Raw genomic sequence first — 22899 nt, 5'->3', positions numbered from 1 at the left:
TACAGACCAGAGCCCGCAGCTTCCCCTACCCCGGAACCTGATCCCATGCAACTGGGGGCCTTCCGTGGACCCATTACTCCACAAGAAAGGATGCGCCGGATTCACACTGGACTGTGCATGTACTGCGCCTCTGATAAACACCTTGTGAGAGAGTGCCCTATCGCTCCACCACAGCGTTCGGGAAACGCCAGCTCCCGATCCTAGATGGGGCACAGTTTCGGGAGAAAGGTGACTGATCCTCATTAATTCCTTCCTTGAACTCTCCTGGACAAAACAATCTTGCGATTCTACAGGCATTCCTATTGCCCTCTAAGAAAGAATCCTACCCCATCTTGGCACTAGTGGATTGCGGAGCCATGGGCATATTCATAGATCATGATTGGGTCACTAGTCACAACATCCCCCACGAAACACGAGAGACTATGCAACCTGTTGAAGCTATTGATGGGAGACCCTTATCTTCAGGACCCATAACCCTTCAAACCAAAGAGATTCTTCTTTCTATAAATCACCACCAAGAAAGGATTACATTTGATATCATAAGATCTGCCCACTATCCTATGGTTCTAGGCCTGGTTACAGAAGCATAACCCCTATATCAACTGAGCAGCAGGATCCTTATTTTTTGGTTCAGAGCATTGTATGTCCTACTGTTAGTCCCCAATCACTTTACCAAGTTCCTCTGAGGACTCTCAAGAAACTCAGCAAATTCCAGTCACCGTCTCTAACATTATCCATATTCCCAGGGCCTAACAGGCTTACACAGATGTATTCTCAACAGCAATTGTTCAAGCTATGCCACCCCACAGACCTGAGGATTATGCCATAGACACTGAACCTTCATCGGTTATCCCTTTCGGAAGAATGTTTATTTTGTCAGAACCAGAAAAAAGGGCCCTCCGGGAATACCTGGACACCGACTTGGAAAATGGAACTATTCGACCATCCAAGTCCCCAGCGGGCGCTTCTCTTTTCTTCATTCCTAAGGGTTCCAAGGAGCTCAGGCTGTGTTTGGATTACCATGGCCTTAACCAATGCACCCTCAAAGATCGTTACCCATTGCCCCTCATCTCGATATCCTGGAAGCAATGAGAGGTGCAGTCATCTTCACAAAACTTTATCTCAGGGGTGCCTACCATCTTATTCGTATAAAAGAAGGAGATGAATTGAAAACAGCCTTTGGAACACCCTTCGGTCATTTTGAATACTTGGTCATGCCCTTTGGACTTGCTAATGCCCCTGCAATTTCCCAACGTTTCATGGATGGGGTCTTTTCTGATATGTTGTTCCTCTTTGTCATTGTTTACTTAGACGACATACTGATCTACTCCAAGGATCATCTGAAACACGAAGAGCATGTAAGGGCAGTCTTACAACGTTTACGAGGACACAAGCACCTGGCCAAACCTGAGAAATGTCTTTTCCATGTATCAACTGTTTACTATCTCGGATTCGTTCTTAGCCCAAAGGGGATAGGGATGGATTCTTCCAAGGTTGACTCCATTCTATCTTGGCCAGTTCCAACCACTGTAAAACAAATCCAATCCTTCCTGGGGCTTGCTAATTTCTACAGGAAATTTATATCCGAGTTCTCTGAGATTGTGCATCCCATTGTCACACTATTAAAGAAAGATACTCCCTTTCAGTGGACCTCAGCTCAAGATTTGGCATTTCAACGGTGGAAGTCGGAGTTCACACAAGCTCCCATCCTAGCTCAACCCGACACTGACTGACCTTTTCTTGTTGAAACTGATGCCTCCAACTACGCCATCGGGGCAGTCCTGAAACAGGAACTTGGCGACAAGTTAGAACACTCCATCGCCTATCTCTCCCGCTCCTTGACGCCCAGTGAAACTCATTATTCTGTCCTGGAAGCCTTCACTGAATGGCGTCATCTCCTTCTGGGAGCCAAACACCCAGCACAAGTCCGCACTGACCATCAGAATCTTCAAGTCCTACAATCCCTGGAATGTCGAAACATTCACCAAGCCCGTTGGGCCTTCGTTTTTGCCCAATACCAATTTCAAATCCATCATTTTCCTGGAACACATAACATTATTGCTGATGCCTTATCCAGACGTCCTGATTACGAAACCCTTGAGGACCGGACCTTTCCTAAGATGTTTTCCAACTCAATATTTGTTGCACAAGCATTCACTCTCCTGGAGGATATTTGAGCCCAAACACAGTCCTCTGAACCCTGGAAGGAGTTTAAGAAGAACAATCAGTGGAATCTCAAATCCAAAGACGGATATCTCTTCAAGGACAATCGACTGGTCATCCCTACTCCTGGACTAAGACAAAAGATCACAAGCCTATGCCATGATACTCTTCATTCAGGACACCATGGCATAACCAACACCCTCCATCTTATACAAAGACATTTTTGGTGGCCAAGGATGAAGGATGACATCAAGATCCATGTACAGACGTGTGCAGTTTGTAATCAGAACAAACATGACAATAAAAGACCAGCAGGTCTCCTACACCAACCAGCATTACCAACTAGACCCTGGCAAATCATTGCCACAGACTTTATTGTAGAACTACCTTCTTCCAGAGGCTACACAACTATAAGGGTTACCATTGATTTTTTCACACATGTCTCCTTTTACGCCTCTATACAAACTACCATCCTCATCTGAACTCGCTCAGATATTTCTAGAACACATATTCCGGCTTCATGGATTACCTTCCAAAAATATTTCCGACAGAGGACCCCAGTATATATCCCAATTCTGGAAACAGCTATGTCGTATATTGGGAATTCAACGTACATTGTCTTTGGGTTATCACCCACAGACCAATGGTGCTACCGAACGAGTAAACCAAACCCTAGAACAGTATCTTCATTGTTTCGCCACCAAAGACCAGGATGATTGGTCACTCTTAATACCTGTGGCCGAGTTTGCATACAACAATTCGGATCATTCTGCTATCAAGACCAGTCTTTTCTTCAGTAGTCAAGGATTTCATCCTTCAGTTCTACATTCTGTTCTCCCACATTCCTACCCCAGTTCCGGCGGTTGATTCCTGGGTTGAAACACTAATCAATGTATACAAAGCAGCTAAGGAACACCTAGAAAGGGCCTGAAGAGACGTAAAACAATATGCAGACTCCAAAAGAAGGCGTGGGCCTTCCTATTCAATTAGCGTTAATGTCTGGTTATCCTCAAAACTCCTTCCTCAGCACCTACGACCAAATAAATTGGCTCCCAGGTATTACAGACCCTTTTCCATAAAGGAAATTGTTAATCCAGAGGCCTTTCGACTCCGACTACCAGAGTCATGGAAAAGGATTCATCCAGTGTTCCACACTTCTTTGTTTAAACCATATGTTCAGCCCTCTCGAACTGCTCCAAGATCCACCCCAGTGATTCTCAATGAACATCTCGAATATGAGGTCTCCAGAATTTGTGACTCGAGGTACCGACGTGGTCAACTACAGTATTTGGTCAAGTGGAAAGGGTATCATCCCAGTAAGCGCACCTTGGAACCCGTGTCAAACATGAATGCCCCCCGGCTGATACGAAGCTACCACCTCATCCATCCAGGCAAACCTGGAGGAGCTGAGTTTCGGAGGAGGCATACTGTCATGAACCGCCGCCTGCGCCCATTCTGGACTTCGTGGTCCCTGACCCATAGAGGATTGAATTCTGTGATCCTTCCAACATGGCCGTTTGGTGCAGAACACAGCTTGCCAGTCTTTATGCGCTACGTTCAACATTCTACAAAGCAGACAAACCCCTGTGGCTCTGTGCATCTCAACGCTACCGCTCGGAGCTGTCTGAGGTGTGTTGCCGAAGTTCTTCCGGAACTTCCTTCCTAGTCCTGTTTTCCCTGATTCCTTGAATCCACTTCTTCATTTTCCTTTCCTCGAAACTACCTTACGATTCTTCCGGGGTCCCTCCTACGCTCGAGTCACGGCGTTCCGTGCCTCCGAGCTCGGACTTAGTTTACATCCTGGTTCCTGGTACTGGACATCCGACCGCCTCCTGGAGTAGGACCGCCTTCCCCACGCTGGAACCAGGCCACCAGCACACAAGTCTCTACAAATCCCGGACCATGCAAAAGAAATCATCAAAAGAAGGTTGCAAGCAAGGAAAGACAGGTGAGAAAGGGAGAGACTTGTGACACAGAGAGTTGCGTTGGATGAGCAGAGAGCTCAAGAAGAAAGATGTTTTGGAAGAGAAAGTTGGAGGTAGAGCGGTCCTAGGCCACTGAAAGCCTACTGGAGAATGCATGCAGTCTTGAAATTAATCCTTGTAGCCGCAGGGAACCAGTGAAGAGATTTCAGAGCTGGAGCGATACGATCCCTGGACTTCAAGCCAAGGACAAGTCTTGCAGTCCTGTTCTGCATAAGTTTTAATGGTCGAAGAGTAGAGGGAGGAAGATTTATAAAGAGGCAGTTGCAATAGTCCAGACTAGAGAGGACCATAGCTCTGGAGACAGTTGACAAACACAAGGGTTATGTGTAATCAATTAGTATCATATTGGAGGTTCCTTGAAACTCTCACTAATTCTTTTTTTTTGTTTTTAGAATTACAAAATTAGACCCTAATAATAGCTTTATGTACACAAATTGCTAACCAACTTAGAAACTACCCCTGTCGTATTAGTAAAAATTCAATATCTTACTTTGGCAGAGGGATGAGTGTGAAACCTGTGCAACCATTATGAAACACAAACTCTTTTTTTTGCATATACCCCAGTAAAATAAAAACATGGTAACTGCTGCACCTTACTTGTTAACATTTCCTAATGGCAATTGAAGATTTCACTTTATGAGATTTAGATTGAACATGCTCTTAATCCATGAAATTCAGAGCATGTGAAGGCAAATGATCAAAATAATTTTCTTTGTCCAGATTTTGTAACACTCCTTGCATCCTATGGAATCTAAAGCATTGGCTGATCATTTGCCAGGAATTGAATTAACTACACACTTTGCACTTTGAAAGATTTGTTTATAAGTCTGTTTGGTATATTCTAAACTTGTTAAAGGTCTGTTTTAAACCAATTACAAAATACATATAAAAAAGATTGACGTCTACTGAAAAAAAACAGTTATTTTTGTTGACATCTTCAATTTCATTGTGCTTAAAATGACATTTGGAATCATCCATCATCATGAAACCAAATATGCACGTTGGTCAAAAATGCCTTATGCTCATTAATCAAGGCCTCACAAAGAGCTCTTTATATAATTTATCTACGTGACACGGTACCCAAATTGAATTACAGGGCCTGTCAGATTATGAATTTCCCTTAATTTTAAATAAAACATTTTACTTCCATTTACTTTATGTGCAAAAGTCGATATTATCCATAATTCTAAAACTACAAGAAGATTACAACATACATATATTAATCGAAAATCGTTAACATGAGAAAAATGCATAACTTTATAAAGTAATATGCCAAATAGTCATGTAAAATACAGAGACATATACCTGCAAGCATAGATTTCACTATTCATCATTTCACTGAATTAGCATATTGCTGTCATGAAGTATGGAAGAAAAGAGAAATTGAAGTCAACGGTATTAGAAGTAGTGTTGGCTCCCAACTTTTCACAACCAGAGAATTATGATCATCCAATGAGAAGTGGGGGTGTATATTGAATGCAAGTGTCTGATTGTTGTACAAGCCAATTGAAGGATCAAACCAATTGCATAGTGTGACATAATTATTACATAAGAATGGGCATTTTGGACCCTTTAAATTGTGCTCACAGAAAGGGGATAAGATTCTGACTGTAGAAAAAAAACTGCCAGGAAAAGGAACATATGTCACCATTTCAAGAGTGTTGAATCTGAAACACCCTCTGAAAAATGTGGCCTTGATCATGGGGGATTCTGAAACAGCCTAACCTAGAGCCCAATATCCTTTTCTAATAAATGGATGAAGGGACCAAGTGGTGCCGGCCAACTGGTAGATTTCCAATCTAAGAGACTATACTGGCTCCATGACTCAAAAAGAAAAACATCAAATGCATGTATAAAAACTTCCTCAAATGTTTTGAGAAATGTCCCCTGGATTTACTGCCCGGATCAGTTCATGGTGGGGAAGGGAATTGGGTCGTGGTGGCCAGCAGTGGGCACTTTATCCAAATAGAAAACCACAGTACATTTGTGGTAAAAATACACTCTGCATTCGCTATATGAAAGCCCAGTGATACTTACTTGTGTATAGAAAACAGAGCATTCTAGACAAATGATTGAGTTGACAAATTATTATTCAAAGAAAGAGAATACATTATTGTAATTTGCTAGGGCAAGTTAACTCCTGAGTTATTCAGACTTGCCCCATCACTTCTAAAGTTCAGGAAAGAGCTCAAGACCATCCCCTTGAAGGAATGGCTCCTCCTTAACACCTAGGTCCACAAACCCTGCACTCCCCGCCCTACCTGAGACTTAGTGATCTGCTCCCCACTGTCTTCCCCACATGCTGCCATTTTACCACCCCCCCTGTTAGATCCTCACTATGTTCCTCCCCTTATGATTGTGAAGCACTCCTTTGCTTTCCGAAGCCTGGTCCACGCTATATAAAGTTCACACAAAAGATGGGACAACACACAACTGTATTAAGGCTATTAGCAGCCAACAAGAGAACCCAAGACAAGGTCCAGTTAATAAGGACATACACCATGTGGTCAGTGTTACGTATGTGCCCTCACAAAATGCACCAAAACCTTAGATCTTGGTTTAAAGACACTGTGGAAACAACTGGCCCTTACAAATTGCAATACATCAAACGTAATTTACATGATACGGTGTCCCTGTGATAAAAGGTATATTGGCATGACTACAAGGCCAATTAAGAAACGTATCCAGGAGCACCTATCGTGTATTAGAACTCACTGGGAGAATGCCCCTATGGTTGACCACTTCAATAGACTCAAACATCGGGCCTCTGATATTGAGTGGACAATCATAAAAAAAGTAAAATGCCCCAGGAGAGGAGGAGATATGAGCCTCCTCTTATTAAAACGGGAACAAAAATGGGTTTTTCGTTTAAAAACTGACAAGGTGGGCCTTAATGAAAGTATACCCTGGCATTCGTTGGCTATAATGACCTAAGCCACCAGTAATGACACTAGTACAAACTGATCTGTGATTAAGGGTTTAGATATCCACTTTGGACACTTTTAGATTTTTGCAGCTATTAGACAAGATCAGGCATAAATACATTGTTACAAAGGATGAGGTGCTATGTGTCATTTTTTAGCTCTAGACACGCCCCAATGAACTTGAATGTGCCTCTAAATTATAATCCAGTTCCCGACGTGAGCGGCACAACACAATAATAATTTGATTGAATATGGCTGCCAGATGCGACTTGAGCGTGTGCATACAGCGCCTGACTCAGTTCGGGCGCTTCCGCCTGACTCCTGATGCGTGCGCAGCAGGTCACATGGAAGGGGATGAGTCTGAGGTTGCCGGCATGAAGCGCCGGAGTCGGCCTCACGCGGAGGCTTGCATGCGCTCACGTGACCTGCTTACGCTTGTCACCTGATGCGTATGCACAGATGACTCCACCTTCTCTCCTTTTATAAACACGGAGAGTGCAACAAGGCGATAGACGCACGCATGCCGGGTGTTCTTAGAAGGTGCCTGCTGAATGCAATTGATAAGTAAGTACAGGGGGATAATGACAGCAGAGTGCAACTGGGTTTCTCCGACCCGTGTTTTACATGGGCGTATCTTTCCCGTCTTTCCCGCTTTTGTTTGCCTTTCCACTGCTTCCTGGCATGATAAAGTTTCTTTTATAAAGCTGCCTAGATTTTAGCTTGAGCAAACCATTTTATATAATCCCACTTTCAATGAGCAAAAAATTGATTCGACATGGGAAATGGTGATTGTATTGTCTTTGTTTGTTTTTGGAATGGGAATTCATCCTATTTCCTTTTTTGTGTCATTTTAACTCGAACAACCTAGGGTCAGTGTGACAATCAATGGGTTATTAAAGAATTGTTTATCCCATTAAGACGCCACATGAGTTTTCAAAGAGGAACAATTGATTCTCTTTACTTTCCTGGGTGTGCTCCCTTGTTTTCTTCCCTGGTTTTACTGTTAGTCTCCTCCGATTTAAGCTAACTCGGAGGAGAGTGGGTTGGGACTCACAAGGTTGAATGTATTACACACTATAGAAGTTGGTAATTTTCATTCTTATTCTGTCACTATTAGACAGGCGTAACACTGCAACCTAGTTGAGAGTGCACAGTAGGCAGGGATAGTACCTTTCGTTCGCTCTATCCTTCTGTCTTCAGCCACAACCTTGTTCTATTCCTTACCAATTTTTACGAATAGACTTGAGTCCACCCCACAGTAAAAACTTTTTGGGTTTGGTTTTATTAACTGGACCTTGTCTTGGGTTCTCTTGTTGGCTGCTAATTGCCTTAATACAGTTGTGTGTTGTCCCATCTTTTGTGTGAACATTATCTACTAAGGGCAATACCCTGTCAATTTGTAGAAATTTGCCCTCTTGTTTGGTTATTACCACGCTATATAAATACAATAATAATAATAATAATACAAATATAATGGCAATGTAGTAAATCCTTTGAATTACCACCAGACTCATTTATCGTTACTGCTATGAGCATGCCATGTGATTACAAGCAGCCGAAGGACAGTGTAATCCGCTACTTTTGGAATCCATAGAACATGGTGATTTGAAGGGAATTATTGTGTTAGATAATTGTGCTGTGGTAATTCTGCTAATTTTTGTCTTTAAATTGTAGGATTTACCCCCAGTATGATGCTGGAAGTCAATCCTCCACTTTAAGGCCAAACTCTGAAATCTGTAGTGCAGTAAAAATAATTCTGTTACCACAAAAGAAAGTTGGGATAACAGAATTACCACCACTTATGTACAATATTGCCAAACTCCAAATAAGGCTATGTGGTCCTGTAAAATTGACTTCTCAAACTTCATTATCACTGTCCTGCCATTATCAGGTTTTTGGTCATTTTAATGAAGGAATTCCAAGGTGATACTAAAAAACTGGATCGATCTTAGAAACTGCACAACTATTATTTTTAGGATTACCATTTTAGAAATTACACATACAACTATTTTGCTGATGTACTGGTCAGGATGAGGTTGTCCATGTCTTCTACAAGCCTTATTTATTGCAGTATATTTTTCACTTTATGCCATAATATTCATATCATTGTATGATAGGTTATTTATAATGCGCTTAATACCTAGAGGTTTCTAAGTGCGGCACTGGGGATCAAACCTGTGTTGCTATGTGTCGTCTTGCCTCCAAGGCGAGCACTTGCCACTGAGCTAGCCTCACAGCTAACCTCCCATGTCAATATCATTCTTCCTGTACCTCCAAAGACAGTTCAACACCAACATGCTAGGCAAATCCTCTCTGAACAAGAGAATCCAATCAGTTGTTCCTGCCTTGTTGGGAATCATGAGTGGTAAGCAGCAACTCCCTAGGCACAGACCACAACGGTTGCATGTCTGAATTCCCCTACTAACTCAGGGTGGAAGCCCGAGCATTTCATTGTTTGACAAAAGTATAAGAGCACCTTTGCAGAGCACCCAAAAAAATTACATTTTCCAAAGGATCGGTAAACAATTATATTTTAGTTTGCTGTACATTACCAGTGCTAAAATATCCCCTTACATAGCATTCTCATGTTGCCCACAAAGGCAGTCCAGGCGCACACCTGTCGGGAAAGATGAATCACATAAATTGCTTTCTTCTGACAGTGTGGTCTAAAATACCAACTGAAGGTCCAACATTCATTTTGTTATATTTTTTGCAGTTTGCATGCTTCACTCTCTCCATTGTTTTCTGTTGCTTTCTCAGTACCTCACACTAGGTGTTCACTTTTTCCCTCGTTCCATCCATCCCTTTCCCTTCTTTTCTTGCTCCCTTCATCTGTCATTGTGTTGTTTGGCTATTCACACCTTCCTCACTGTTCACCTACTCAACGTTCGTATCTAACTATCTATCTCTCGCTATATGACCCTTGCCATGCTTCTTCGTCACCCTCAAGATCTCTTCAACAGCCCTCTATCACACGTTCCCTGCTCTTTCCCTCCATATTAATTTATACACACCCCTTCCTACCCAGCTCCACCTCCTCCATCACTGCATGCACATCTCTCTTTCTTTATCACTCTATTAGTATTCCTCTACATCCATCTCTCCCTCTTACATTCCACTCTCTCACCTTCCATTCCATCCACAATTTGGAATATTGATCTAATGTCTAATATGTGTGATTTTCACTTCACAACATGTGTACTATAGTCCATGATTTAAACAAGGGCACACTTTGAACATATAAAGCATCACAATTATTTTAAGTAAATATTGTCAGGATTTTGCATGTGCCAAGGAAACATACCTCCAGGATATCTGGAATGATGGGTTGCCATGACTAACTAAAGAAAAAATGCACTAACTCCTGCATTAATAGTAATTAATAGTAATTGAGAGCATAATTCAGTTAGGTTGCTCTTGCAATTGGCAGGCATACATTCAATTGAGATAATCTGGGCACAATCAAACGCCTGCCCGAAAGGGGTACACATGTTTAGAAAGGAAGAAGACATTGGTGTCAGAATCCATACATGTTCTGTCACAAGCTGAAATAGACATTTGTAATATTGGTCAAATGTAATGTTAATGTTAAAGGACATTTGTACCGCGCACTATCACCACCGGAGTGGTCCCCTGGCGCTCTGGCGGCTCTGAAAGAGGGAGGGAGAGGTGGGTTAGTGGGTGGAGGCTGGAAGAGTGCAAGATTGCAGTGATGTGCTGTTGGCAGCCTCAGCCCGGTGGTTCCGTCGGCTGGGCCTGGGGTGTATGCAGCCGGTAGTCGTTGTGTGCTGATGTGCGAGTCTATGTGTGTTTTTTGTTTTGTTGTTGCAGTGTAGTGAAGTTTGTGCGGTTTGTTGTGCTGGAGGTTTGTGGTTGTGTTTGGTTTGGAGTTTGAGAGGTGTATGCAGAGAAGGAAATTGTTAGTGGTATTGGTTAGTTGGTATCTCTATCCTGGATTGATCGGTTGGGCTCGTGTAATCTTACACGACGGGGTGCTTGCACATCCTGTGCCTCAGGAGGTACGTGCCCGTTCTTGCATTCAAGGCTGTTTGAGCATTTAGCTGTCCCCGCCGTCCGCTCCCTTAATAACTTTGCATGCTCCTCACCCCCACCCACATGACTAGCGCACCTGCTAGTGTCCATATTTCCGATTGTGTGGTGATTGATGGTATCTCGTCCGTTCCACAACCCTGTGGTACCTAGTTGTGGCTGTACGGGCGGTGGGGGATGGTAAGGGTTGGCTGGAGTTGTTGCCTCCGTCTCCCTGGGTCTCTCAGGTGGACCCCTGTGTCCAGCGTCAGCCCTACTGGTGCTCAGAGTACTTCTGTCGGTTCTAGGGCTTGTCAATGACCTTTCCTGTTGAGTCATTTGTCTGTAATACGTACTATGCCTGTACAAAACACCCTACATGTTGGCAAGCCGACTCCCACAAATATTTCTTTGTTTTCCCATCCTCGATAAGTCTATAGGAGTCACCCTTGGCAGTAACATTACTGTTAATTCCCAGATAATACAATCAGGTTTATTAAAATAGCGAAACATGCCATTTTCTTCTTGCTTCTGAGTGCTGTAATAATACTGGTTAATATTACTCAATATACTTGTACCCAATTTATTGACCTTGGAAGGGTGAAGGTATACGTTGGCCGTGCCAATTTTCTTGCTTGCCCTCTGCAGGCTTGACTAATGTCAGAGATGGGAACTTAAACCATACATTATCAACCCTGATATGAACTTTAGTCAACACAACCCTTAACTATCTTTGACTATTCAGATGCACACTCCCCTTGTTTCCTGCAGGGGTAGGCTGCATTGAAGTGGAGTTGGCCACTACTGCTTAGTAACTCTTCTTCAACCTGACAAAACATCCAATCTACCCTCTCCATTTGTCAAGAAACAAACAGCAAGACAGGCAACCAGCGTAGAATTACACCATATAATTTCTCAAATACAACTTCTTGTTCATCATAAGTGAGTCAACTTCATGGGTCTCTTTTCTTTATACAAAGGTGTGTCTATGGAAGCTCTTGAAGTTAATAGTAGGCAAATACTTCACAGTCCAAGGGCTGTGTTACATTTGACCATGAGCTACTGATGACAATCCACACAGAAATCACACACATTGCTTATTCTTTATAATGTATTGTCTCTTCCATTAGCCCTAGCACTTAGCCAGTGGCCTCCCCCCTTGGGACCCTTTGGCACTTCACTCCCGGGTCCACCAGCAGTTGCTCATAACTTGCCCCCCTTCCCTATCTAGTGCACTACTCTTCACTGCCCTTGCGTGTCCGAATGACACAAGTCCTACTAGGGCTACGATTGTACATTCCCTTTTTTTGCCAATGTTATTTACTCTCCCTGTTCCCAATCCCTACCTACTTTGCATTGTGGTGCCTGGAAACACCATTTTGTTCTCTAGGTGCCTAACAAATACTCAATAAATGCAAAATGCCCTCATTAAAGGGAAGATCTGTTTTCTATGACTAAAACCTGTAGGTGTGGTTGTAAAAAACCAATTGGAGTAGTGTGTGTGTGGGGAGTACAGAGTGAAGGAGACATGATGGAATCTAAGAAGCAGGTGTAGGCGGAAGCAGGTGATGTTTTGGGGGACTTAGTATACAAACCAGAAATGTTTTTCTAGGCTAACAGCACAACCTTATTCAAAAGAACATGTATCCTCATCTTTCAAACCATTATGAGCAAGTACACATGTAAGAATAAGAACATCTAAAACCCCTGGATTGCCTTTGTTCGTACTCTAAGCAAGTCCCAGAAGCATGTTGGATCAGGATTTGTGGGAGGTGTAGTGATGTGCTAATGAAGAACAATTTGGGGTCATTTGGCACCCATTATGTTATTTGGGCATTGTCAGGAGCTCTGGGAGTCCTGTGCTGGGTAGACACTGCGGGATCTGGACAGGATAAAAGAGGCATGCATGGGGCGCAACTGTAGGCCCTGGCACGTGCTCACTGCCGAGAATGTTCATACATTTGCTTCAGGGTCATGTTGTTGGACGCCGATCTTCTTTCTCTGAGATTCTCTCCTGGACGTGTACATGGGATAAGATTACACAAATGAGGAATTCGCTTGGTGGAGGGGAGAGACAGTGGGGAGGATCAAGTGGGTACATGATGATTTTTGCAAATGGTTTATGGTGTGGCGTAGTGAGCCAGCGTGGACACCTTAACAAAGGGCAGGTTGTTAGCATTGCTGTGATTCATGATTTTTGAAAGGTTTTTAACTCACTGCACATTTTCTGTAGTGCATTGCATGTGTAGACAGTCGGGCACAGAACATGGGTATCTCTGTTTATATAACATCAAGTTTTACTGAAACAGGGGAAGGTTGAAGTCCCAATCCAAGGTTCACGTCATAGCACAGCTGTGGAAGGCATTGGAAGTAAAGACATACCCTTTGAGTTAAAGGACATAGCGCTATACATTGTTTGGATTATACAGTTTAGGGACGAATTAGCTACATCTGCATGTTATCAACACATGTAGATACAACTATGGAGACTTTGCTTGATATGTATGATCGTCAGAATGTGCTGCATAGCTTAAAAAGGTTGCAACTGGCTTGGGGTCTTTGCCACCATGTGGTTTCAATTGGCAGCAGATAAATGTTAAATCATTTTTAGCCTTAAGGACAAGGGTCAAGCCCTAAAAATGGAAGTGGGAGGACTCATCAACAAACGCAATAGGATGTGATGTTGCCAGAAATTGGAATATCAAGGTGAAATATGCACATTTCAGTAAATTGGTTTTTCATGACCACCCAATTTGCACAAGGCGAATGGCATTTGCCTTTTATAACAACACACAAACACAACCAGGAGAGGATATTGTCTTCCATAGTGTTTTTGAAAACGTTAAAAGGTGTGCATGTTTTAAACTCCAAGAACCAATTAAAATGTTTTCCCTGGTACCAAAATGAGACATTTCACCTTTAGTTTGCTATTTTTCATCGAGTTATTTAGTGCAGTGGTGAAGTGTCCAGGCGGTTTGATCCCTCAGGACGGCTTTAATGCATACATTCAAAGAGAACATTGAATGTGTGTCATTTTAGCTGGGGGACTGAGTCCACCCTGTGAATAAAGTGGGTGGTCTCCGTCCACCAGCGTGTGATTTGAGGCCTGGAAAGGACTGTTCATTTGAGTTGAGTTGAAGAATTCTGTGCTAGGAGATCGGTATTGCAACAAAGCTATGAGACATTCAGTATTCCCCTACGAGGAATCGAAAGGAGCAGTTATCACTTTAAGTATCTTCAATATACATTGTTTATTCTTGTTATTTTCAAAGGTTCTGAGCATACACACATAAAGGAGACAAGATACTCACAGGTCACTCTTGTGACTCAGGATGGGGTCATTGTAGACTGAGTGTATCAGGTAGTGCAGGCAGTATACTCAATCCACTTCCTGTAGAAGAAATCATGAGGGGCTATCTGTTAGAACTATGCATGTGCAGTTAAGTCTGTGGATCGACTACATCGTGTACATTCATGGAAATTCAACAGTTACGAGTGTGAATACGTCTCTGAGCCAACTTGTGTCTAGAATAGTTCGACCACCTGCTTCCAATATGGTACTTGCGGCCCAGTTAAAGGAGATACTCATATGCCCTCGCTCAACACGTCTAGCTGGTGAATCTTAATCCAACTTCCTGTATATTATAGCTTGCTCATTTGTTCTGATTGAGTTAAAAAAAAAAATGTTTATATATGTTTGTCGAGCTATTTAGCGTTTTCAAGTATAGCTGCACAGACAACCATGTGTGCCTCGAAATTGCCCCCCATAGTGCTCACAAATTATGTGTACTTTGTTTTGTCCCTCTCAGTCAGAGCCAAGCAAGGAGCACAATGAGTGCTCCTGGAGATAGGAGCCGGGTAGATGTTTCGTATATCATTCGATCCAACATCAAAGGATGCTTATGTAGGCTACTGCGTGAACCCAGGGTGTCCCAGACTATGCAGCGTATGTGCTATTTGATGTAACGATTAGCGTCTGCTTACCTGTTGCAATGCAAAGGCTTCCTCCTTACAAATGCCTCACTGTTCGGTGTGATTGGCCATTCTGTGCCGGCAGCATTATCGAGGGAGTTTGCCTGTTGCTATGAATACTCGGTGGGTTGTGGCATACCACACATGCATTGGTAGTGGTGCTACAAACAGAGCACCATCTTGGAACAGACTTGCTGCACTGGTTTTTCTACTGAATGTCTATCTTGTGTCTGCCTAGCCGATCGTTAGGGCAGGGATTAAATGTTTTAATTGTGTGAATTGTCACGTGTGTTGTGATCTATTTTGTTGGCAATATAAAAAATGAACTTCATTCGGTTGAGTTATTGATGAGGGGAAATATTTTTCAAATGTTCATTAGCCTATTTCAAGTTTGGTAGGACAGGGGCAGGGGCGTCTCACCAGAAAATATATTGAGTTCAACAAATGGTGGGTACGATCCATCTATCTTAGCGTAAAGAGCATTAAAAAATCTCGAAGGGCATCGAACCAACTATTGAATGACTGGAGCAAAGTTGGGTGTTTCTGGGTACTGTAGTCCAATATCCTCTATGTAGTGTAAATGTATTCTCACTATAGTCATAGCTGCCACTTCACAGGTGCACTCGTGTGGCTGTCTGTATGGTGGTGAGGATTTGATAATTTATGAGTTCGTTGTTAAGTCTTAATGCAGAAAATCCACTGTTGTTCCCTTTTCAGAAGGAGTGCATGCATATCACCTCCTCTAGGTGGGATTGTCACTTTTTCCACATGGTCTAGGTGAATGTGTTCTCCTTCTGGGCTTTTTGTAGGAAATTGTCCACGAATAGTGTGTTTACTCTCTTGGTCCATATGTAGTATTGGTGTTCTTGTATTCTCTTCTTGATGGGTCTGGCTGTCAACCCAATGTATTTGAGATCACATGGGCATGTGATTAATTAAATCGCATGTGTAGTATTACAGATGGTGAATACAAGTTGTTTCCAAGGAGTGTGAAGCCCCAAATGCAATGTGCAGGTTCTGGAAGTGAGGGGACATACCGAACATAGGCCACCTGCGGAGTGACCAACTGTTTGTTTCCGGTTCCATAATGTTTGGTTAATGTTGGGCTTCGGTCCTTGGTAGTAGGCCTTTACTGCTCTACATTGTATAAGGCCATAGGTTGGTTACCACTGAAATTGGAAGATAGCATTGCAAATGACTGCAGTGGTGTTTTCCACAAATAGGAACTATGAAGAATATTAATTCCTGTTGTTGACAATAATTATATTGGTAGGTTAATAAGAATACAGTTGGAGATGTAATGTATGCAGGGCTCTACATGAAGACAGTATGTTGGGGGTGGGACAATGTTTTCCAGCTGGATTCCCATGCAGCCCCTCCACATAGGTCTGGGAAATACATGTTATAATTGGGAAGGCATGTACCTAGGTTTCCGGAGCTGAGTGTGTGTGTATGCCAAGGTTACATTAGCCTTGAAATATAGAGGGATACATGTTAGCAGGTGTTATGTTGGGCTGTTGTTTCAAATTCATGTCACGTTTGGTTTGATGAGATCACTTTGGAGAACACTGTGGTCCAGCTGATACCAGGGCATAATTGGTAGGTGCATACTTTTTATGAGAGAGGGTTTAGAATGGATGGGAGCAGTGAGCTATTTAGCTCTTGCGTGCAGCTGGGGAATGTAAGGTGTTTTATTCGATTTGCAAAATATACCTTAGCTTTAAATTGTTCTTACGGAGTCAGAAAACCCGGATCTAACACGCCCTATCACTAGCATTCAACCCCAAAATTCTGGGACAAGAAGCAGGCTGTATTGGATATGAATATTGAAATATATTAAGGTAATACATCAAAACCAAAGGTGGTCCCCTTACTTTATGCTGGTGAAGTCATCAACAGTACTCTTTCCAAACAATGACATGCTCCTTGGTTACAGTAACATACAACCTGCCTGCTTTTTCTAGCTAATTGTTAATGCACACAAACATTAATTTGCACCCATAATATATATGTATATTCTAGACAGCAATATAAAATAGGCTTTCAACCTTGTGCTGACAGTTTACTGCATTTTATTATCGACAAGAGTTGTTACCACTCTTCTTGGATGGCAGTCATTTTCCCCGCTTAGCAAGCCCCGCCCAACTGGTGCCTTCCTCGTTGCCGCTTCTTTTCCCTACTTAAGGATCCCTCCAGCCTCTTTCTCTTTGCAGATGGGGAGCAGGTGCAAGTGGATCTTGTTCACCTGACCAAAGGCCCGCCCACCTGGTGTCTTCTTGGTTGCCACTCTTTTTCCCCACTTAGCAATCACCGCCCACCTGGTGCCTTCATTGTTGCTGCTCTGTTTCCCTACTTAAGGAGCCCTCCAGCATCTTTTCCTTTGCAGATGGGGAGCAGGTGCAAGTGGATCTTGCTCACCTGGGCTAAGCCTCGCCCACCTGGTGCCTTCTTGGTTGCCACTCTTTTCCCCCACTTAGCAAGCCCCACCCACCTGGTGCCTGCCTGGTTGCCGTTCTTTTTCCCTACTTAAGGAGCCCTCCAGCCTCTTTACCTTTGCAGATGGGGAGCAGGTGCAAGTGGATCTTGCTCACCTGGGCTAAGCCTCGCCCACCTGGTGCCTTCTTGGTTGCTACTCTTTTTCCCCACTTAGCAAGCCCCACCCACCTGGTGCCTGCCTGGTTGCCGCTCTTTTTCCCTACTTAAGGAGCCCTCCAGCCTCTTTACCTTTGCAGATGGGGAACGGTTGCAGGTGGATCTAGGTCATCTGGCCTATGCACCACCCACCTTCTTAGCCCTGCCTCTTCCGCCCTGTTCTTAACTCTTAGATCAAGGGCATCTCTCGCCCGGCCTTCTGAAGAAGCAAAGGGCAGACAAAGAAAAGCACAATTCCTGTTTGAACCTGTTTGGACCAGGAGGATCCAGGGCCGGAAGACCTGCTCAGACAGAAGGTAAGCATGCACCAACATGTGTTTGCTCCCTCTGTCCCCACAGGCCATCCCCATCCCTCTGGTGCCCCTGTGATGTTCCCTTGTGCCCCCCTTCTTGCACACAGGTATTGCCCGTTTTGCTTGATTCTTCTACCCTGCCCCCCCACCATCCAGCCTACTACGGCAGGAGTCTGTCCTGATACATTCTGGTTTCACCATCACCATCTTGTGGCCAATGCTGGATTTGATTTTTATGGACTTCATTGATTCACGGTGTGTCACCCTTTCTCATGGTGGCCCTGAATGATGCTGTTCCCATCTTCATCTTGTATCCAGGGTTGCAACATTATGTGTTACTACTGACTTCTGCAATTGTATTTGCTCTCCTCTCTTGCTTCTCAACTCTTTTTGACTGCTTACGCTCTGTTCTCTTCTCCTCTCCCTTTCTCCCTCTTGCTATCTCCTCCCCTCCTCCCCTTTCTTTCTTCTATGCACTTACTCTATCAGAATTGTCCTTGGATCTAGTATGATAGCAACCTGGTCTCTCTCCTTCCCCCCTACCCTTACTTGTTTTCCCTCCCACCCCCCTCCAGCACCATCTGAAATGTTGTCAGGCTGAGTACGATAGTCGCTTGTTTTGTTCCTCACCTCCCTTTCTGCACCCCTCTCCCTCTCTCGGTCACCTTTTGCTTTCTCAGGCTCTACCAGAGATGTCGTCAGGCCTAGAACGGTAGTCGCCTGTCTGTTTCTTTTTCCTCCCTCCTCCCTTCCATATTTATGTCTTAGCTCTTGCGGAAATGTCATCAGGCCGAGTATGATAGTTCATTTCACATCCTTACTGTTCATGGCCTGTAAGAATGTCATTGTATTTTCCCTTGTTCCCTCCCTTGCCCGAAGCACTTTGAAACACATTGTGTATAGGCGCTTTATAAATAAACAATCATATCATATCAGAGAAATATTACAAATAAATATTTAGTTGGATTATTTATTAAGGCATTGACAAGTATTGATGTCAGAGAAACTCTACATCATATATATTGCATTCAATGACAACTTCCTCATGTATGTGGTTTTGTTGTAAATACATGCAGTGCTGTTGACTTCTAGTATAGGTATGTATGTAAAATGTAGACTTTGGTGGGTTACACTAGGAATCTCTTGGCCTGGGTTTAGTAAACTGAACTTTCATTTTTGGAAAGCAGAACACATTGGTTCTCTTATAAAAATTAAACGAGCCTGACACTATAATGTTCTGACTGAATAGGAAGTAACAGCCCCAACCTGCTTCAAATAAGATTCTGCTTAATATTGGATCCTTTCTCTTCTGTGCACTATTAGATATTTTGTATTTTCTATTTAACTTTAAATTGTCATTTAAATGAAATAATTTCCAGGGGGATGACGGTGGACAAGATAATCCCATTTCAGAAGATTAATGTGGTTGTACTCCGACTGCATTGTTTTAAAGGTTTGCTAAAAAGCATCTTGCTTACATTGTTGTCTCATTGATTCAGCTGTTTAAATCCAAAATATGATCTGTAATGCTCTATGTCTGTGAAATTTGGGATTATCGTCACATTGAGTATGTTGAAAAAAAAAGGAGCAGAAATCCCTGAAAAATCTTTTGTTTTTGCCTCATTCTGACATGATTGATTATGTGTACTTGGAATTGTGGTTACCATCTGTACTTTGCACCATCAATATTACTAAATTTAATTTTGTTCTTAAATTACTGACAGCTGTTGAAGGTTCACTACTGCATCATTATTTGCTTTTGACACAATCAAGTTCCATGGGTTGCTCTGTTTTGATTATTCATAAACTGTATTTAAATGCATTCAAATGGTTTGAGTGTTTGTTGTGTATCCCTATTTCAGAATATACTATTGTAAGTGATTTCAATCCGGCACACACCCAAGTCAATGCCTAGCGTGTAATGCACAACTGAAATCCTTATTTATTTTTGTCTAAAAGATCTTTATTCTGAATGATGTACCACTCATATCACGCCACTCTCCACTTTAATCACACTATGTTTTAATGGGTACACAATATTCACCAATGGGGTGATGTAACACTGAATAATCTCTTTAATACACAAGGAGTAATAGTGAGCAAACAATTCAGCAGAAAAATAATACTTTTGTGTGTGTGTTCAGGTCAATTAGCACTGTGGTTAAAGGATCCCCCTGCACCCCCCTCAACCCCCCAATAGACAATGTAAAGAGAGAGGAGGAGAGAACAGGTTTTCAGGAATGGCAGAATTCAACAGTATATCAATCCCACTTTCCACCTTTCAAACACAAGAGAAAACAGAATGGACTGTCAAGCTGTCCGAATGGCTTTTAAAGTTATCTTGAGAATGGATTGGGCAAAAACACTAAATATGATGTAAATCGCTGAAATTGTATACATTCTTATGGGAGCCGCTTTGGATAGTTGCACATAAAAACACGCAATGATTTAATACCAAGAAAAAATTTGAAATCTTCAAATTCAAGTCGGGAGCAATCAAAAGCTGTTTTACACGTGTCTGAATTTCACAAAAATGAAATTTGCGGCAGACTTTTCACTGCATGATAATCGCGATAATGGGATAACTGTATGGATTTGGGATGCGGTTTTAGATGCGATTTAAAGCTGTGGATGTTAGTTAGCTCTGGTCACAGCACGACACAGGACTGGACTGGATCTGCAATGCACTCTGGTCACAGCACGGCACAGGACTGGGTTGGATCGGCCCTTCTTGGTTCTGATGATAATTCTTTCAGCATGCAAGCAGTACAGCGTAGCCCGGCTGTATTTTGATGCTTCCCCTTAGGTTTGTGGGATTCTAGTTCTGGAATTTGAGGCCTAGCTGAAAATGGTTCAGCTATGCAATGGATTTCTGCTTTGCCAAGTTTCTGGAGTCTGGAGCAAGAAAGATGTAAAGGTCATTAGCAGGGTGCTCCACCAGCATCGGGATAGTGAGTGAATCTGTCTGTACTTTTGAGTGTGAGCTGTCTCTATTTATGCTATGACAAAGGTGTGTGTGGGCTGGTTTATACTGTGCTCACCCCTTTGACAGTTGATTGGGTCAGAGTCTCCTCTCTCCCTTGATAGGAGGAGAAAAACAGTGTGTCACCTCTATGGTGTGACTTTATGAGGCTGAGGATCCACCCTTGGCCCCTTGAACACAAAATCTACTGTTGGCACCATACATTTTTACACATGTGCAACCTCTATAAGGATCACATATACAGATTACATATTTTATATAGCAACTATCCCTCCAAAACCTGTAGCAGTAGGATCTTGTCTCGGCTATTCACACAATTTTGCCCTTTTCATCAGGAACACAATGTCCAATTTATAAGCAAATTTCTACAAGTGTGCGCGTTTAACATGGGCATACGTGTATAAAGTGTCATACTTCTAGCAGCAATACATTTTGTGTAAAATCACATTTTCTGCCGTTTCTTTCCAGAACATGTCACACAATTTTGCTGCCTCTTGAAACATGCAGCAAAATTTAGATTCACAAATCTGTTACTGCTATATTTTACACAATTTTCCCTGGCAAATTATAAGTCTTTTAAAAAGTGTTCTTTGTGAAGGTTCAGCCACAGATGGCTGTTTGTCTCCGCCTCCTTCTGTCTCCCTGCAGTTCAGAAGCAGTCTCCTCCATGTTTGTTCTTGGCAAAGGCCATTTACGATTGTCCTCACACCACACATTTCCTTAGTGGCAACTGTTCATTGTTCCCTTTTGCCTCTGTTGACCAGGTTCTTTGCAAACCTTATAATTATCACTTAGGTGTGATTTCCTGGTGGGGAGAAGGGCCATCCTTCTGTGGAGAAACCTGATATTCCAGTTTGGTAGCTTTTAGCCAGGCTTGATTTAATTTTAATTCCGTTGCATTTTCCCTTAGCTTATCACAAACTTGTGATTTCAAAATAGCAGCTAGAATACTTATTCAAGGTTTTAAACCATGAGGTCAAAACAATTACAACATAGGTTACTCTCAGTAACAGGCCTCTTAGATTGCAAACATTTTATTTCAGTTTATATACATGTTTAAAGTTTAATCAGGCCGGCTCCTGACAGCTGTCATTCAGGCAGCCCAGGGTACTGCACCCAGATTTTTGACAGATCCACAGACTGGCCACTTTTTCTGTGGAATTTTCTTTATGCTCTCAGCTTTTCGGGACCTTGTAAGTTCACAATGATTTCTTAAACTAAGTGAATTGTAGCACCCAGCAAGAATTGTGAGTGTTTGAGGGTGTTTTGCACCGGCATTCTGCAGTTTCAGTAACCAAGAAAAAAGGATTTAAGCAAGATTTTGGGCTTTCATTTAGCAACACTGCTTTTTCCTTCTGTACTCCATTTTTACTTGCTTTGGAGCCCAATGACATTTCCAGGAGTGAGATCTCTGTTCCACCACTGACAACATGCGTGGAATGGCAGATTGGGCAGCCATCTTTTTGTGCGTTGCAAAGCGCGATTTTCAGAGGTTTTGGTGGGCACAAGGGTTTTGCGGCCATTTTGATATTTCTAGCACCATAATAACACAGTGCTGCAGCATAGCAGAGCCTAAGTGGGTTAAAACATCCCACAAATTAAACACTGCTAGACCTGAATCATATGTCATGCTAAAGGTCCTTATGCTGTTTTTTATCCAAATAATTGGATTATCTCCAAATATGTTCAAGTTCAATTTAATCCAGTATGTACAATGGAAGTTGGAGGAGCATGACAGGGTTTTCTCAGATGTGCCCAGACATTTAGACTTTGCAAAGATAAATTCGTTGAAATCACTAAACATCTGATGTTACACTGTGATGCATTGAACAATAGGTGAACCTCTGCTTGTTTAGTGTGTGTTAATATAAATTATTGGAATTTAGACAACGTCTGGT

At 42.6% G+C, this 22899-nt stretch overlaps 1 protein-coding gene and 1 long non-coding RNA gene across 2 annotated transcripts in view; one reads left to right on the top strand and one right to left on the bottom strand.

The window, feature by feature from the left end:
* LOC138480957 (uncharacterized) overlaps positions 1-15151 on the bottom strand; it is a 38827-nt gene extending 23676 nt beyond the window's left edge. Inside the window, exons 1-2 of the long non-coding RNA XR_011274170.1 lie at positions 15086-15151; positions 14413-14492 (exon numbers count right to left, since the gene is read on the bottom strand). This is a non-coding gene — a long non-coding RNA (uncharacterized lncRNA). The remainder of the gene's footprint in view (positions 1-14412; positions 14493-15085) is intronic.
* F9 (coagulation factor IX) overlaps positions 1-22899 on the top strand; it is a 512309-nt gene that overhangs the window by 440902 nt on the left and 48508 nt on the right. The gene's annotated exons all lie outside the window — the stretch shown is intronic.

This window comes from Ambystoma mexicanum, chromosome 5p (assembly GCF_040938575.1).
Source record: "Ambystoma mexicanum isolate Mex_15411 chromosome 5p, UKY_AmexF1_1, whole genome shotgun sequence".
Lineage (NCBI taxonomy): Eukaryota > Metazoa > Chordata > Amphibia > Caudata > Ambystomatidae > Ambystoma > Ambystoma mexicanum.
This window is presented reverse-complemented; position numbering and strand designations above follow the sequence as displayed.